Source organism: Crinia signifera, chromosome 5 (genome assembly GCF_055691185.1).
Source record: "Crinia signifera chromosome 5, ASM5569118v1, whole genome shotgun sequence".
Classification (NCBI taxonomy): domain Eukaryota; kingdom Metazoa; phylum Chordata; class Amphibia; order Anura; family Myobatrachidae; genus Crinia; species Crinia signifera.
The window spans coordinates 217,106,860-217,126,616 of record NC_139221.1 but is presented as its reverse complement, the minus strand read 5'-3'; the positions used below and the strand labels follow the sequence as shown (position 1 = coordinate 217,126,616).

General features: G+C 43.3%; 1 protein-coding gene and 1 pseudogene across 2 annotated transcripts in view; one reads left to right on the top strand and one right to left on the bottom strand.

The window, feature by feature from the left end:
* The window catches only part of TPK1 (thiamin pyrophosphokinase 1), a 551,394-nt gene that overhangs the window by 150,900 nt on the left and 380,737 nt on the right, over positions 1-19,757 (top strand). The window lies entirely within an intron of this gene.
* LOC146005931 (5S ribosomal RNA) lies at positions 11,924-12,040 on the bottom strand (annotated as a pseudogene).

The window sequence follows — 19,757 nt, the reverse complement described above, 5'->3', positions numbered from 1 at the left end:
CTTCTGGCTGCACCATACTGACTGGAAATGTATGGAATTTACATATTCTGAATGATATCTAATATTGTATTTATACAAATACTAACATTATTTATAAAAAATGCATATCCTGCAATTCATTATAGACATACAGTAACAAATCTGCAACTAGAAGAAACACATCTGCCCCATGCACATGCAAATATATTGGGAAATCTCGATCTATATTTCCCCAAAAGCAAAATGAAATCATGGTCAATTAGGGGTTGCTTATGACCACAAAACTAAGTTTTGGGGCTCCTGTGCCAATATATTTCCCCTTCCCCTCAGTCATCTTATTCACCTGCTGCTTGTGTTGAGCAGGATACATGAGCAGCGCTGCTGACAGCCTTGGAGTATCCCTCATACACACAGGAAACAGGCCAGACCCCTGATCATGCTGCTCATAAGTTTAGGGCTGATATATTAAGCCAAGACAAGTGAGAAAAAGTGGAAGGCAACAACGCACCAGCCAGTCATCTCCCATCTGCCATATTACAGGCTGGGAATGAAAATGACAGTTGAGAGCTGACTGGCTGCTGCACCATCACCCTCCACTCACCAGGCCTTATACATCTGTCCCTGTAAATAGGAGGCAGATGATGCGTTTCGTCATCGACTTCGTCTGCCGAAGTCGTTGACGAAACGAGTTGGGGCGTGGCCTAGCGACGTCAATAGAACGAAAGAGCTTGCATGCTAACTGGCTCTAAAGATTACAAGGTGCTGTGCACCACTTCATGCTGATTTGTCTGCGGTACCCTATACCGCTACTCCTGGTACGTGACCCTATCCCTATTCTGTGTTATTTGTGCATCAATAAATTTGGTTATCAACTTTTACCTGCACTATGGAGTGCCTGTTCTTACTATAAATATATATATATATATATATATATATATATAATTGTAAACTCCGCACTCACGGCCACCTTTGAATATTTGCTGGGGTGCACCTCTAGGGTGACAATACTTTGTCCCATTCATACAGTAGTATAGGATTGTAATCCAATGAGGGCACTCAACACAGTTTTAATAATGAAAGAATTTATTTCAGGTACATCACTGTTCCATATAGTGTAGTCTACGTTTCGGCCACTAGGTGGCCTTTCTCAAGACAGGACATCTGTAGACGACTTCCCAGCTCAAATGTCTTTTATTGTGTATGTGTATCATCCCAACTTAGTGGAATCCTGCAATCCTGATACCTGAGTGGGCATCTGGTATTAAAAACATGCTGCAGACAGTGTCAGTTCAATTGGTTGCAAATAGTGTGCAGACCAAACAAATACAGCAGGACCTTTCTGTTCTGTCTGCAAGGGTGGATAATATTATCCCCACGCCTGATTCTGATGTTTATTCTTAGGCAGGAGATGATGATGATAATGATGATGACGTTTAGTTACAGGACTCTCAATCATCTCTGCATGGCCCGGAGCCTCTCATTATGGCTATAAGAGAGGTTTTGGATATCCCCCTGGCTGAAAAACAGGAGGGTGACCCATTTTTTGGCTCACAGAGAAAACAACATATTGTTTTTCCTGAGCAAGCTGACTTAGAGGACACATTTAAGGAGGCTTTGAGACCACCTGAAAAACATTTCCAATTGTCCAAAAGGTTCAAATCAGCCTTTCGGTTTGACCCAGCCGTAGAAAGGTGTGGAAGGAGCCTCCGGTTGTGAGCGCTTCGGTGTCCAGGTTGCCTAAAAAGGTGGTACTCCCTGTTCCAGGGTCTGCCACGCTAAAGGATAATGCTGACAAAAAGCTGGATACCACCCTTAAAGTATATATACGGCAAGTGGTGCGTCACAGAGGAAAGTTCTCGCCAGCTGTTGGATGACCAAGTCTATCCATACATGGGCCACTCAAATACAAGGTTTGTTGGCAGACATGTCAGTAGCCCAGGTTACTTAAAAACTGCGCCATATCCAAGACATTGCAAAAGTCATGTGTGATGCGCAGAAGGAGCTGGGTGCTATCAATGCCCGCACCTCTGCAATGGCGGTCTCAGGTCGTATGGCCCTCTGGTTGCACGAGTGGGTCGCAGACACCGACTCCAAGCATAGTGTGGATAATCTTCCCCTTACAGGGGAAAAGCTTTTTGGCAGTGAGTTAGATGACCTCATTTCCAAAGCTATGGCAGGAAAGTCCATTTTTCTGCCAACTACCACCACGCAGACTAGACGCCCCTTCTCTGGGCAGTCTTCTCAGGTGTCTCAGTCCTTTCGGCCTTTCAGTCCAAAGCAGCGGGCAAGAGGAGCTTCCTCTGCTGCCAGAGGTGGCCGCGGAAATTTCAGAAAGGCTGCAGGCCCAGGGTCACAGGACCGTGCTCCTAGTGCATCCACCTCTAAACCCTCGGCATGACTCGGGGCCCACTCCACGAGCCTCATGCGAGGTGGGGGGTCGACTGACGCATTTCGTCCACATATAGGATGCCTCTCACCTGGATTATTGGGTGAGGGATCTTATTTCCAATGGCTACAGGCTGGAATTTGCAGGACCTCCCCCTCACAGATTCTTCCGGTCAGGCTTACCAGCAGCTGCGGAAGATCAGGTGATTTTACACCAAGCAATACAACAGCTGGTGAAATCACTGGTAATAATACCAATCCCAGTGGAGGAACATGGAAAAGGATACTACTCCAACCTGTTCGTAGTACCGAAGCAGGATGGCTCGGTACGGCCCATTCTAAATTTAAAAACTCAGAACCCCATTCTAAGGGTGTACAAGTTCAGAATGGAATCTCTGAGGGCGGTCATAACAAACCTAGAGGAGGCAGAGTTCCTAGCATCATTGGATGTGAAGGATGCCTATCTCCACATACCTATTGGGGGCCCTCATCAGGCATTCCTGAGATTTGCTCTAAAAGACGAGCATTACCAGTTCAGAGTGCTGCCATTTGGACTGTTGACTGCTCCTCGTATATTTACAAAGGTGATGGCAGAAATAATGACTCTGCTGAGGAGGATTGGAATCAACATCATTCCCTACCTAGACAATTTGCTTATCAAAGCAAGGTCAGAGCAGATCCTGCTGCAGGATATTGTCAAGACCAGACAGGTTATGTCGGACCATGGGTGGATTCTTAACATCCCCAAGTCCTCCCTGACGCCTACGCGTCGCCTCAGGTATCAATACACCAGTGTATCCAACTGCTGGGGAAAAATGGTGGCTACCTTCGAGGCGATCCAGTTTGGTCGGTTTCACACCAGAGTGTTCCAACTGGATTTGCTGTCCAAGTGGCCGGGGTCGCATCTTCTAATGCACAAGAACATATTCCTGTCACATCAGACCCGACCATCGCTCCCGTGGTGGACACATGCTCCTAACCTGCTTGCAGGAAGGAGATTCGGGATTCAGGATTGGATCCTCCTAACAACGGATGCAAGTCTGTTAGAATGGGGAGCGGTGACTCAGGGCAGAACCTTTCAGGGCCGATGGGCATTGAGAGAGTCGAAGCTCCACATCAATGTCCTGGAGTTGAGAGCAGTGCTGTGGGGTCGGAGTTGAGGAGTCGGAATCGTAGCAAATTTTGAGTACCTGGAGTCGGAGTCCAACTCCGAAAATTATAATTAATGACTTCTCTACTGTAAGAATAAAGACGAATGCATGCAGTGCCTCACGTAACCGCAAAACGAACATGTTAAGTGACCATGAAAAAGCATGCTTTTCATGTGCTTCACTATATGGCACGCAACGCACAATTCGGAGCACCAATACTTATAAATGTATTCTCCCTTGTAGTTTACAACTTATTTCCAACGTTCAATAAGGTTTTCAATGCCTCGAAAAATTCATTCAACCAAGCTCTCCCACCATACGCACAACATCTTTTTACGCGGATGAAGATCTTGTTTCATGCGCGGGGTCGTTTGTTTACCTTGGCTAAGCCATTCCTTACGCTGGTTCATATTGATGTACAGGCACCATTTTTCGTCGTCCGTAACGATTCGGTAAAGAAATCGTTCCTTGTGTCCGTGAATTGAACGGTGACGAGCAATCAAACCAGCGGACAAACATTGTGTTTGTGTTTGTCCTTTGCTTAAACTGTTCAATACAGTAGACTGTTGGCTTCCCGGCCTCTAGTTTCTGTAGTAATAATATGTATGTTGCCTTTCTTTCCTTCAAGGAATGTATCAAATACATTCGCATATTAATACAGAGGAGTCTGAGTTGGAGTTGGGGTCAGCCGTATGAGGGGTCGGAGTCGGACCATTTATCTACCGACTCCACAGCCCTGGTTGAGAGCTGTGTACTATGCGATCCTGCAGGCTCAATCGCTCCTTCAAGGTCAAGCGGTTCAAGTGCAGTCTGACAATACGACGGCAGTGGCATATGTCAACCGCCAGGGCGGCATGAAGAGCAGGTCATGCATGAGGGAAGCTTCCAAGATCCTGTCTTGGGCAGAGATACATGTGATGGCACTATCAGCCGTCTTTATCCCAGGGGTGGACAACTGGAAGGCAGACTTTCTCAGTTGCCATGCCCTCCACCCCGGGGAGTGGAGCCTAAACCCCCAAGTATTTGCGTCCATTGTGGAGCAATGGGGTTGTCCAAAAATAGACCTGATGGTGTCCAAGTTCAATCACAAGGTCGCCAGATACTGCTTAAGAACCAGGTATCCCCAGGCAGTGGCCATAGATGCCCTGACAACGCAGTGATCGTTTACCCTGGTTTACATGATCCCGCCTCTTCCACTGCTGACGAGTACTCAAAAGAATAGGAAGTCAGGGAGTGGAGGCCATTCTAGTAGCAGCAGATTGGCCAAGAAGGGCGTGGTTCGCGGATCTTCAGAGCCTGTTGGTGGAAGAGCCTTGGCATCTACCTCTCAGAAGCGATTTGCTCACTCAAGGTCCCTGCGTCTACCAGGACTTAGGGTGGCTTCGTTTATCGGCCTGGAGGTTGAGCGGCAGATCCTAGCTCATAAGGGCCTTCACACATCTGTCATATCCACGATGACTCAGGCCAGGAAACCAGTGACCGCAGCCCACTACCACCATATTTGGAGGAAATATGTAGGTTGGTGTGAGGAGAAATGTTTTCCGCCAACATAGTTTAATCTGAGCAGATTCCTGAGTTTTCTGCAGGCGGGTTTGGATTTGGGCCTGCGCTTAGGATCTCTAAAGGTCCAGATTTCGGCCTTCTCAATCTTCTTCCAGAAGAAATTGGCTGGTTTGGACCTTTCTCCAAGGAGTGCTTCATATTCAGCCTCCTTTTGTCCCACCTACACCACCGTGGAGCCTGGATGTAGTCCTGACTTTCCTGCAATCCTCCTGGTTTGAACTGTTATCAATGGTGGAATTAAAGTAAGTCACCTGGAAAACTGTGTTACTTTTGGCATTGGCCTCATCTTGTAGAGTCTCTGAGTTAGGGGCTCTGTCCTGTAAGAGCCCCTACTTGATTTTTCATGAGGACAGAGTGGAATTGAGAACAAACCCGCAGTTCTTGCCTAAGGTGATCTCTGCTTTTCACCTCAATCAAGCTGGTTCCTTCTGCCTCTAAAAAAGAGGGTTATGTGTGGTGCGCAATTAACAGCAGCCGGTACTAGGGGTAGTCAGACCCAGATTTTAGTAGGAAAAAGAATTGGTTTGTACTGGCGCTGGTTGATAAAAAACAACAATACAAGACGGTATATAAACAATTGATTATTTACTAATGAATCATAAATATAACATATAATTAATACATTTACAAATGAATTTAAATTTAATTGCATTTTTAAAAAGACTAATGGTGAGTGGGCTCAGTCTTATCCACCAATGTGGTGATAACGAGATTAAAAAGTCATATAGCAGCTGATAAGGTTTAGAATATTACCATCCTTGATCCTCCTGGTTGTTTTAAGTGAGGAATTTGTAATCCAAGTGGTTTTCAGCTGGAACAAAATAATTTCCCAATGCTCTATAATTTCAAGAGCTCAAGTTCCCTTTATTTGTGGCTCACCTCGATATCCAATCAAGGGATTAGGCTAAATCCCACAGCCTCAGCGTTGGTTAGGATTCGGTGCAAAATTATGCCAATTTTCGGGATAAGTGGGTAGGTCTTCTGGGTGGATGGTACCTCTTCAGCTGATTGGTAAATAGCTAAACGCGTTTCTCCGGTTAAATGGGTGTCCGGCTTCCTCAGGAGTGAGTGCTCCTGAGGAAGCCGGAAAACCCATTTAACCCACTCACCATTAGTCTTTTTAAAAATGCAATTAAATTTAAATTCATTTGTAAATGTATTAATTATATGTTATATTTATGATTCATTAGTAAATAATCAATTGTTTATATACCGTCTTGTATTGTTGTTTTTTATCAACCAGCGCCAGTACAAACCAATTCTTTTTCCTTCTGCCTCTGACTCACCGGATATTCTGGTGTCCTTGGACGTGGTGCGCACTCTGTGTGTCTATGTTCAGAGGACAGCAAGAATCAGAAAGACAGACTGTCTTTTTGTCCTGTATGATGCACAAAAGAAGGGTCAACCTGCATCAAAACAATCCATTGCTCAGTGGATTAGGACTACGGTCCAACAGGCCTATGTTGTGGCATGCTTGCCAACACCTTCAGGACTGAAGGCAGATTCCACTAGGTCTGTGGGCGCATCCTGGGCATCTGCTCGGGGTGTTTCTGCCTTACAGCTCTGGAGAGCTGCAACTCGGTCGGGTCAGCATACTTTTGTAAAATTTTACAAATCTGATGCCCTGGCCAAAGAGGATACCCAGTTTGGGCAGGCGGTACTGCAGCGGTCTTCGCACGTACCCACCCCTTCTGGAAGCTTTGGGACATCCCCAATGTCTTTAGACGATTCCCAGTATCCCATAGGACTTTAGTGAAAATAGGAATTTAATACCTACCGGTAATTCCTTTTTACTGTGAAAACAGATAATTTGTCACATGATGATAATGACAATCGTGTAAAAATTGTGATAAGAAATAGTGACACGTGGGTGCCGTGGCCTGGCAACACTGCGGGAACTGCTCAGCAACTATTTGTATGGAAATACTTGTTTACACCTAAGACGTGTACATTTATCATTACAAAAGTGACCGTGTAAAGTAATTTGTAGCTGGAATATGGACCTAATGCAATTCATTTAATGGACCACAACAATGATCCATTCATTAAATTGTTATAAGGCTCTAGTAAAAGTGTATGAATGTATTTTTATATAGAGTATATTAGAATATTATTTTAACATAATTGTATGTCGTATTGTTATTTTATGGTATATTTTTTTAGGTGGCCGCCTAGATAAATGTTTCAATTCTAATTGATACTATAGAAAAAAATATGGCACTTGTGTATTTTGGCGGCGCCCATCGCATCGCATACCATAACACATACGATGGTATGCGATGCGACGCAATATCGTACGATAGAGCACGATAGCATACAATTTTGAAATTGTATGCCATTGTACATGGCATACGATGCCATACGATGTGATGCGATGCGATTAAACATTGTATAAGCACCCTAATGGGTGCTTATACTATGTTAAGCACCCAAATGGGTGCTTACAATGTTAAATGCACCCCCACGCCACCCCCCACTATAAACGTGAACCCGAAGCGTGGCGAGCGCAGCGAGCCCGCGAGGGGCGGCGGTACGCGTCCTACGACCTTTTCATACCCCCACTATCCACGTCGGCGTGGAGTTGAGAATAGAATAGTGTGGCGAGCGCAGCGAGCCACCGAGCCCGAAGCGTGGCGAGCGCAGCGAGCCCCGCGAGGGGATGCGGATACCTTCACAGGTAAACGCGTCCCCTCGCGGGCTTCACAGGTGTCCGCGTCGCCACGAACACCTGTGAAGCCCGCGAGGGGACGCGTATAACTGTGAAGGTATCCGCGTCCCCTCGCGGGGCTCGCTGCGCTCGCCACGCTTCGGGCTCGGTGGCTCGCTGCGCTCGCCACACTATTCTATTCTCAACTCCACGCCGACGTGGATAGTGGGGGTATGAAAAGGTCGTAGGACGCGTACCGCTGCCCCTCGCGGGCTCGCTGCGCTCGCCACGCTTCGGGTTCACGTTTATAGTGGGGGTGCATTTAACATTGTAAGCACCCATTTGGGTGCTCAAAAGCACCCTTTAGGGTGCTTATACGATTTTTGGTCGTATAGGGGGTCAAAATCGCGTCGCATCGCATCGCATGCCATTGGGTGCATGGCATGCGATGCGATGCGATCTGTTCGTCGTACGACGGACATCGGGGGCGCCGCCAAAATACACAAGTACCAAAAATATTTACAATATATTATTACTTTTCTAAAGTGTCTGTGTTTGTATTCATCTATAGTGCTTTAAATACAGCAATTAGCGCAGAAACTCCATCTTTTTGCTATTCTCAGTTTTTACCTGCCCCTACCTGTATCTACATAATTGAGACCAGGCAAATGAGAGGTTATTGTACATACACTTATACATTCTGGGGTTTGCTACTCATTTTTGTTTTAGTATTAGTATTGAGTAATAGCGACCCGCCCCGGCTTCGCACGGGAAGCACTGATTATCTATAGCCAGATGACTTCGGATTTTTGTAGTTGGTTGTTAGATTTGGGAATACCTTGTCGACAACGGCTTGACTATTCAGTTGCATTTGACAGAAGTTTGGCGGAAACGAAATCTCATAATCTGAAGATTGCCTGAACATTTCATCAAAATCGGTCACGCCATTTTGGAGTCCATAGGGAACATACACACATCCATTTTTATATATATATATACATATATAGATATACATTTTTTAACTAATTAACTGTTCACAGTATCTTAATCACTTTTTCTATTCGTGCCCAATATAACACTAGTTTCTAGTGGGCCCCCTGTCATATCTTCCAACTGTCTGATTACAGCAGAGTTGTCCCGCTAATTGCAGACTTTCTTCCTGTTCCTCCATCTTTATTTCTACAATGCCATGAATACAGAAACCACTTCACTAGTATAGTATTTAAATGGCAGCAGTGCACAAAAACATACAAAGAAACAATCAAAAAAATACATACACTTGACACCACAATACCAGTCACAATACCAGTCACAATACCAGTCACAATACCCATGCCAGAAAATTGAATGAACAGAAATAAACTAAAAAAATAGAAGGAGAAATAGGAAGAGAGGGGGAGAAGGAGAAAGGGGGCAGGAGAGGAAGAGGGAGAGGGGAGGGAGATCTGAAGAGAGTATACATGTGATGGAAGGAGAGAGAGGGTAGGAGAGGGGAAGTGGAAGAGAGGGGACAGAGGGAGAGAAAGTGTGTGTGTGTGTGTGTAATGAAGGAAGGGAGAGAGAAAGAGAGTGTATGTATGTATATATATATATATATATATATGTGTGTGTGTGTGCATATATATATATATATATATATATATATATATATATATATATATATATATATAATGAAACGAGAGAGGGGGCAGGAGAGAGATAGTGTGTGTGTGATGGAGGGGAAGAGAGAGAGTGTAAGGTAGAGACTGACAAAGAGCGATTGATAGAGGGGGGAGAGAGAGAGCGTGTGAGAGAGGTATGGAGGGTGTCCCCAGCTTGTGATGGGCTCCCACTTCAATCATAAAAACCCTCAATCCTCTTCTCCTCCCCTCCCTGGACCCCACTTCCAACCTTACATCCCTGTCCCTGGCCACCTCACTTTCACACCTGGCGCAAGATCCAGGACTTCTCCTGCTTCCTGCACAAAAGACATCCAAGCAGCAAGGGAGCACACGCAGTACAGGTGGCCGGGGTGCAGTACAGTTGGGTGAGTTGAGCAGCCACAGCACAGACAGTAGACAGCTGAGTGGGCTGGCCCCAGCACAGACAGTACAGACAGTCAAGTGGCAGCGGGGTACAGACAGGCGAACAGGGTCACACAACAGATGGTGGCCATCACTTCTGCCGCAGTCCGCTGCCATGCTCTGCCTCTGGTGCCACTCAGATCATCTGGGCCTGTCACAGCTGTCCCCCTTGACCCCCTTGTTGCCGGGCCTGGGGGCAGTTGGCGGAGCTGGAGATCACTGCTGCTCTGTTTTTTCAGAGAGCCGGTAATTGGAGAATAGATGCTGTTCGCATGCACACTACATCTCTACAGAGCAGGCCCCGGTCTGCCCAGTTGCTAGGGGAGTGCTAGGCATGACCCAAAATTGACAAAATGGGTCCCGAGGCTACTCCCCGCCCCCTCGGCCAGAGGCCCCACCCATCTGACTCAAAGCTCCGCCCCTTGTCTGAAAGGCCACAACAAAGGACCCAAATTACACAATGTCAAAGTTGGGAGGTATGTTGTAGGTCTATGTTGTGTTTTGATGAAAAAACAAATAGCATGCAGTGGTGTGAAAGATTGCCTTGCTTATAGTACAAGAAGTGTGGGGTAAACACTTGACTATGATTCATCGGGCAGATGAAAGGTACCCCAATCTGCGTTCAATATATAGAGCAGCACCTTTGAAAGCTCCCCTGTTAGATGGAACCCAATGTTTTAGGAATGCAAAAAAGAAAGGTTCAGAGGGTGCTATGAGTAAATAAATATATCCGAAAGTGTTTAATAAAAAATGCTTATCAATTCTCTCAGAAAATCGATTGTTACAATCACCAGGTAAGTAAAAAGGGCTCAATGCGTTTTGTCATTTCAATGGCTTCATCGGAGGCAGTGAAAACGGCAAGTCAATTAAGTGGTTTGTACATTACTTGTCAAAGATGTAAGTCATCGTTAAAGATCAAGATCCAATACAGGTGTTTCCAAGTTTATGGGCGGAATTCCACCAATGATGTATCTTCAGAACACTTGTTTGATTGGCTCAAAGTAAGCTGTATATTTACTCAATAACAGTATTATTTCTCAGTGTGTGGGTATATACACCTTCATACATACATACACACACACACACAGTATACGGTAGTAGAAAAGTAATTGTAGGTGCTGGCAGGGAGTCAACTTTAAAGTTGTACTAATACTTGCCTCCTGGCTTTCTGAGTTTCCTGACTTGGTTAAGTTAATAACCATAGCGTGCCAGCTTCAGGAAATAAAAGCAGTTTATATAGGCAGCTGATAATTGTAGGCACATTAGTTCCTGGCAATTTGCAGTTGGTGTATATGGGTGCTATGTTAATTTCTGTTTACAGTCTGTTTGCAATTGCAAGAACAACTCTAATACCTGGCTCTTGCCATCCAGAAACCATAGGGGATTTTACTATCTCCTTTCTTCAGGCAGGTGATTATTACCAATAACTGGGTGAAGTGTCACAGGCAGGTTGTGGAGGAAAAATTAGAGAAATAAGAATTTAGTAGAAAACCAACATGCGACCTAATAACAAAAAGATTATTGTGGGGTACTAGGTTGGTGGTGCTCCCAAAAGATTCCGCAGGATAACTGAATTGAAGTAGGTGTCTTGGAAGAGACGTAGGAAGAACAAAAGGGTTTTTGGGGCACACTTGAAATATTAAGATAGTGAAAAGATGGTGTACCAATGTGTGACATAAAATCTAACCTTTATTGATTACACTTAAAATACATACAAGCACACGTCAATTTTGATACAAAGAACAATTTTAAGATGCAAATCAGCATGTGAATTAAACTGTGGAATTTATTTATAATAGTTAATACACAATGCAGTAAAAAGCGAAATTGTAATACAATATCCGTCAGGTGGGCGAAAATGATTTGCAGGGAATTTACCAGGCAGTAAATAATTTAGTTTGAGCAAGGCAAGGTAATACAAGATAATGATACAGTGCACATCAAAGGTGCATAGGTTCTTAATATTTTTTGAGTCTTGCTCCAGACCCTCAATGGATGGTATACAACAATTAATAGACCCGAATACAATTATAAGGGCAACAGGTTAAGTTACTATTGTTCGAGCAGAGTTAGTAGATGAGAAAAGAAGGGGGAATGCTCTTCGTATGCATTCGCTACTTCTTCTGTCTGGATGTGTGATACAGCACTGGATATTCCCTGGTGGTCTCCCAAGAGGTACTGATCCAGCCAGTCGCTGCTTAGCTGCTGAGTTCGGATGGGATCAGGCGGCTCAGCGATGTATGGCAGTATATGACATCAGATGAGAGAGCCTCAAATGGAACTAGGAGCCAGTTGTCACTTCTGCTTTTCCCCGGTGTCACCCAGGCGAATGAGAGAGTGAGCGAGTCCAGGTGAGAGGTGATAGTGGATTGGAATAAATAAGAAAGGAAAAAGGTATGCTCCAAGAGTAACGATATATGTACCCACTGCAGGATTTTGATGGATTCGTGATCACTGAGCCAGTAACGGGAAATACTGTGCACAATACCACATGCAGTGGTAAGTGAGGTCTTTATAAATCATGGATCATTGTATGTGCATAATAGACTTATTATCAGCAGCATACATAATGGCATATAAATCAAACATATATCGAAGGAATTTTTTAGAAAGAATTAGTGGTGGATACTGAATAGTAGTAATAGGTATCACAGATATTAGTGATTCTTAAATTGCTTGGTGTTTATCACCCACTTATTAGAGGTGATATATAGCTTGGTGTTTTGTCCCCACTTATTAGAAGTAATAGATAATTTTATGAAAAAAAGGGGGGTAAAGATGAAAAGACAATATTTGGCAGTATTTATCCACTACACAGAGTACAGCAGTAAAGCAATAGCTGTAGGTGACAGAGTTTAGCAGAACTGTTCACAATGGTGAAAAAATAGCAAAATTGTGCAAAAGAAATAGAAAGTAAATAGAGATATTCTACAGCAACTACCCACTACTTAGTGGAAGAGCAGTTGCACATGACAGTATTGGCAGATTAGGTAACAATAGTAATCAGAAGGTTAACCTGTGTATATCAATTAGCGCAAGATTATCATATAGCGGGTAACTCGTTTAGGAGTGCCACCATATAATGAAGCGCAAGCGTCCCGCTCAGTAGCGGTACCGATGCAAACACGTACCAGACAGAGTCTGTACGTGAGCGGCAGTCAATGTATTAGGTGCAGAATACCTTAATATATAGCGGCGGGATCCAGTCACGGCAGTACAATCCGTGCAGCGAGTGCTCCCACCGTCTGAGCTGCAGCGGCCGCACTGTTCTGAGAAGGACTGAGGGAGGGCTCCGGATGGCTGGAAATGCCCTGACGTCAAGGAGACACGTGTGTCGCCCCGATTGGGCTTGATCACAGTGACGTGTTGGACCGGGGACTCCCTGTCTGTATATGAGAGGGAGGCGAGCCAATCCTGCTTTAGAGAAATGATGGACATAGAGATGTCCCAATAGAAATGAGGGGTGTGTAATAACCGCTTGTGTCCCATCCTTGAGGCTATAGCCAGAACGTTAATAGCTGTTTAGTGTGGACACTGGTTATGTCGACTGGTAGCACCCATAAGAATTGTGCTGGAGAGGTAGGGGGATAATGTGTGTGTGACACCACTGGTGTCTCATGCTGTTATGGCTGTGGTCAAAGTAACCATTAGTAGTTATAACGCGCGATGTTGTCGACATTAATTGTGTCGACTGTTGGCACCAAAAATTGGTGTTGTAGGGATGGGAGGAGTACATCTAGTTAGTTAATGTCTATTAGTTATTGAGGGGAGATGAAATGAATTAAAGAAGGGATAGTAATAATTATGGTATGTGTTAGTGTTATGTTATGGAACCAAATTAGGTTCGCAGCGGGGGAGACCAGTACATTGGTCATACTGCACAGAGCCTGATAGCGGGAGTGTTTATCTATTGGGAATACCGATGGATTGAGAAAAATAGTTATATATGTGAATATAGATATACGTATGTAATATACCATAATTGAGTTTAACAATTAAAATGCAGCATATATGGGTCAAGCGAATGGTAGGGTTGGATTAATGCTGTGTTCAGATAGTTACATAGTGTTGATCCGTTCTGAAAGAAATCATATATATAACATATGAATATACAGGGTTAGTGGCATATTTTGCGATAAGACATCCCCCATTCAAGTATATCCAGATACAGGGTGATATGACCAGAGTAAAGTTAGCTTGACTTCATAGAATTCTTAATATATGGTATGAGCCAGAAATTCTTATACAGTCCTATACTAAGGTGGACATATCCCATCGAGTATGGATGTATTTATGATATACCCACCAGTACTATCTACATTCTGGCATATTATGAATTAATTTTTTAAAATTGATTTGGTTAAATTTAAATAAGATCATGAGACAATCAGTTGTAAATAATTTCAATATCGCGGAGACCCATATAAATACTTTTATAACCGTAGAGACTTTGAACCCATCGGTATAAGGCTGTCCATGTGGCCCGTATGACCTGAAAATAGATACGTTGTGTTAAAAGTTATTATTATATGCTGTAGATATGAAGAGAGACAAGTTAGTTATTAAAGTATTCCCCTGCTAATAGAACCAAGGATTTTGTGAGAATAAATTTGAGGATGGATATATAGGAATAATTAATTACATCCGCTTAGCAGTTAGCTAGAGAATTGAAAATATGGATGGAAGTATAATTGGTAAATTATGGATCTGGCACATCATAGGAAAGAGCTGAAGTTGATGTCTTCGTTCAGGCCTTTAGGAGAGAGAGTGTCAAGCTGAAAGATCCACCAGCTCTCCTTTTGTAGCAGAGTTTGGTTAATGTCACCCCCTCTGCGGCCAAGATGGATTTGTTCAAGTCCTGAAAATGTTAGGAGAGAGGTATCCGAGTTGTGGTGTCTGAGGAAATGTCTGGCTACTGAGGTTAGTTGTTTCATCTTCACTTTATCAGTAGCCGCATTCCTAATATTCCCAATGTGTTAGAGCATTTGCTGTTTGAGTGGGCGAGAAGTGAGGCCAACATATTTCTTGTCACAGGGGCAGGTAATGCAATATATTACATTGGGACTTTTGCAATTGAAGTAGCCATAGATAGTTATTGGGTCCCCAAAGCGGTTATGTACAGTCAAGGTGTTTCTGATGTGACTGCAGGCTTTACAGTTGCCGCATGGGTGGCTGCCTTTAAGTCTGGGTTCCTTGCGTTGATTTTTCACAAAATGACTGTGGACAAGATTGTCCTTAAGGTTTGGGGCTCTTCTCCAGCTTAAGTCTACCTGTGGTTTCAATTTAGCAGCCAGGTCTCTGTCCGTAAGTAGTATAGGCCAGTTTGTTGGAGAATGTTCTTAATGTCCCTCCATTCTTGGCAATATGTGCCAACCATTCTGATTGTTGGTAGTTCAGCCTCTTTCGTTTTGTTTTTTAACAGAATTTCTTCACGGGGGGTATGTTCTACTGCCTTTTTTGCTTTCTTGATGTTACGATTGGAATATCCTCGTTCCCGTAATCTGTTTGTTAGTTCGTCACACTTTGCTTTAAACACCTGATCGTCTGAGCAGTTACGACGCACCCGGAGGAATTCACCTTTGGGTTGGTTTTTGACTGTTGGGGGGAAGTGAGAACTTGTGCTGTATAATAGACTGTTTGTCGATGTGGACTTCGTGTAAAGTTCTGTACAGAGTTTGTTGTCTTGACCTCGGTAGAGATGTAAATCCAGGAATGTTATGCTCGATGAGCTGCTCTCATGTGTAAATTTTAAATTGAGTTTGTTGGTATTGAGTTTCCGGATAAATGTGGTAAGTTGATCTTGCGTGCCCTTCCAGATTATGAAAATATCATCGATGTAGCACATCCAATTATGGATACACGCTACATCGTTATCGTCCTGAAAAACCACCTCTCTCTCCCACCATCCAAGGAAGAGGTTGGCATATGTAGGGGCACAGGCTGCCCCCATAGCGGTCCCTCTTCCTTGGATGTAATAATGATTTTCAAATACGAAGTAGTTCTTGTGTAGAACGAATTCCAGTAATTCCAAAAGAAAATCATGAAACGGGGTTGTTCCTTCCATCTCCAAAAAGTAACGTGCCGCTTGAATGCCCAGGTCGTGTTGTATAGAATTGTATAGCGACTCTACGTCCAATGATACCAGAAGGTGATCTTCGTCTAGCTGGATATCATGTACTTTTTTCAGTACTTCTGTGGTGTCCTTAGTGTATGAATGCAAGCTGGTCACATGGTGGCGCAAATGGATATCAAGGAAGGAGCAAGCATTTTCGATCAATGAGCCGTTGCCTGAGACGATTGGTCTTCCTGGAGGTACTTGTAAACATTTGTGTATTTTGGGAAGTAAATAGAATGTAGCAATTCTTGGGTTTGGGGTTTGTAAATAAGCGAGTTCTGATTTGGTTATTGTCCCATTACTTTTTGGAGATGGAAGGAACAACCCCGTTTCATGATTTTCTTTTGGAATTACTGGAATTCGTTCTACACAAGAACTACTTCGTATTTGAAAATCATTATTACATCCAAGGAAGAGGGACCGCTATGGGGGCAGCCTGTGCCCCTACATATGCCAACCTCTTCCTTGGATGATGGGAGAGAGAGGTGGTTTTTCAGGACGAAAACTATGTAGCGTGTATCCATAATTGGATGCGCTACATCGATGATATTTTCATAATCTGGAAGGGCACGCAAGATCAACTTACCACATTTATCCGGAATCTCAATACCAACAAACTCAATTTAAAATTTACACATGAGAGCAGCTCATCGAGCATAACATTCCTGGATTTACATCTCTACCGAGGTCAAGACAACAAACTCTGTACAGAACTTTACAGGAAGTCCACATCGACGAACAGTCTATTATACAGCACAAGTTCTCACTTCCCCCCAACAGTCAAAAACCTACCCAAAGGTGAATTCCTCCGGGTGCGTCGTAACTGCTCAGACGATCAGGTGTTTAAAGCAAAGTGTGACGAACTAACAAACAGATTACGGGAACGAGGATATTCCAATCGTAACATCAATAAAGCAAAAAAGGCAGTAGAACATACCCCCATGAAGAAATTCTGTTCAAAAACAAAACGAAAGAGGCTGAACTACCAACAATCAGAATGGTTGGCATATATTGCCAAGAATGGAGGGACATTAAGAACATTCTCCAACAACATTGGCCTATACTACTTACGGACAGAGACCTGGCTGCTAAATTGAAACCACAGGTAGACTTAAGCTGGAGAAGAGCCCCAAACCTTAAGGACAATCTTGTCCACAGTCATTTTGTGAAAAATCAACGCAAGGAACCCAGACTTAAAGGCAGCCACCCATGTGGCAACTGTAAAGCCTGCAGTCACATCAGAAACACCTTGACTGTACATAACCGCTTTGGGGACCCAATAACTATCTATGGCTACTTCAATTGCAAAAGTCCCAATGTAATATATTGCATTACCTGCCCCTGTGACAAGAAATATGTTGGCCTCACTTCTCGCCCACTCAAACAGCGAATGCTCGAACACATTGGGAATATTAGGAATGCGGCTACTGATAAAGTGAAGATGAAACAACTAACCTCAGTAGCCAGACATTTCCTCAGACACCACAACTCGGATACCTCTCTCCTAACATTTTCAGGACTTGAACAAATCCATCTCGGCCGCAGAGGGGGTGACATTAACCAAACTCTGCTACAAAAGGAGAGCTGGTGGATCTTTCAGCTTGACACTCTCTCTCCTAAAGGCCTGAACGAAGACATCAACTTCAGCTCTTTCCTATGATGTGCCAGATCCATAATTTACCAATTATACTTCCATCCATATTTTCAATTCTCTAGCTAACTGCTAAGCGGATGTAATTAATTATTCCTATATATCCATCCTCAAATTTATTCTCACAAAATCCTTGGTTCTATTAGCAGGGGAATACTTTAATAACTAACTTGTCTCTCTTCATATCTACAGCACATACTAATAACTTTTAACACAACGTATCTATTTTCAGGTCATACGGGCCACATGGACAGCCTTATACCGATGGGTTCAAAGTCTCTACGGTTATAAAAGTATTTATATGGGTCTCCGCGATATTGAAATTATTTACAACTGATTGTCTCATGATCTCTTTTAAATTTAACCAAATCAATTTAAAAAAAAATAATTCATAATATGCCAGAATGTAGATAGTACTGGTGGGTATATCATAAATACATCCATACTCGATGGGATATGTCCACCTTAGTATAGGACTGTATAAGAATTTCTGGCTCATACCATATATTAAGAATTCTATGAAGTCAAGCTAACTTTACTCTGGTCATATCACCCTGTATCTGGATATACTTGAATGGGGGATGTCTTATCGCAAAATATGCCACTAACCCTGTATATTCATATGTTATATATATATGATTTCTTTCAGAACGGATCAACACTATGTAACTATCTGAACACAGCATTAATCCAACCCTACCATTCGCTTGACCCATATATGCTGCATTTTAATTGTTAAACTCAATTATGGTATATTACATACGTATATCTATATTCACATATATAACTATTTTTCTCAATCCATCGGTATTCCCAATTGATAAACACTCCCGCTATCAGGCTCTGTGCAGTATGACCAATGTACTGGTCTCCCCCGCTGCGAACCTAATTTGGTTCCATAGCATAACACTAACACATACCATAATTATTACTATCCGTTCTTTAATTCATTTCATCTCCCCTCAATAACTAATAGACATTAACTAACTAGATGTACTCCTCCCATCCCTACAACACCAATTTTTGGTGCCAACAGTCGACACAATTAATGTCGACAACATCGCGCGTTATAACTACTAATGGTTACTTTGACCACAGCCATAACAGCATGAGACACCAGTGGTGTCACACACACATTATCCCCCTACCTCTCCAGCACAATTCTTATGGGTGCTACCAGTCGACATAACCAGTGTCCACACTAAACAGCTATTAACGTTCTGGCTATAGCCTCAAGGATGGGACACAAGCGGTTATTACACACCCCTCATTTCTATTGGGACATCTCTATGTCCATCATTTCTCTAACGCAGGATTGGCTCGCCTCCCTCTCATATACAGACAGGGAGTCCCCGGTCCAACACGTCACTGTGATCAAGCCCAATCGAGGCGAAACACGTGTCTCCTTGATGTCAGGGCATTTCCAGCCATCCGGAGCCCTCCCTCAGTCCTTCTCAGAACAGTGTGGCCGCTGCAGCTCAGACGGTGGGAGCACTCGCTGCACGGATTGTACTGCCGTGACTGGATCCCGCCGCTATATATTAAGGTATTCTGCACCTAATACATTGACTGCCGCTCACGTACAGACTCTGTGTCTGGTACGTGTTTGCATCGGTACCGCTACTGAGCGGAACGCTTGCGCTTCATTATATGGTGGCACTCCTAAACGAGTTACCCGCTATATGATAATCTAGCGCTAATTGATATACACAGGTTAACCTTCTGATTACTATTGTTACCTAATCTGCCAATACTGTCATGTGCAACTGCTCTTCCACTAAGTAGTGGGTAGTTGCTGTAGAATATCTCTATTTACTTTCTATTTCTTCTGCACAATTTTGCTATTTTTCGTAATAAGTGAATTTAGCGCTAATTGGCCAATTGACACTAACAGGTCAGCCCTTTTTTCACCATTGTGAACAGTTCTGCTAAACTCTGTCACCTACAGCTATTGCTTTACTGCTGTACTCTGTGTAGTGGATAAATACTGCCAAATATTGTCTTTTCATCTTTACCCCCCTTTTTTTCATAAAATTATCTATTACTTCTAATAAGTGGGGACAAAACACCAAGCTATATATCACCTCTAATAAGTGGGTGATAAACACCAAGCAATTTAAGAATCACTAATATCTGTGATACCTATTACTACTATTCAGTATCCACCACTAATTCTTTCTAAAAAATTCCTTCGATATATGTT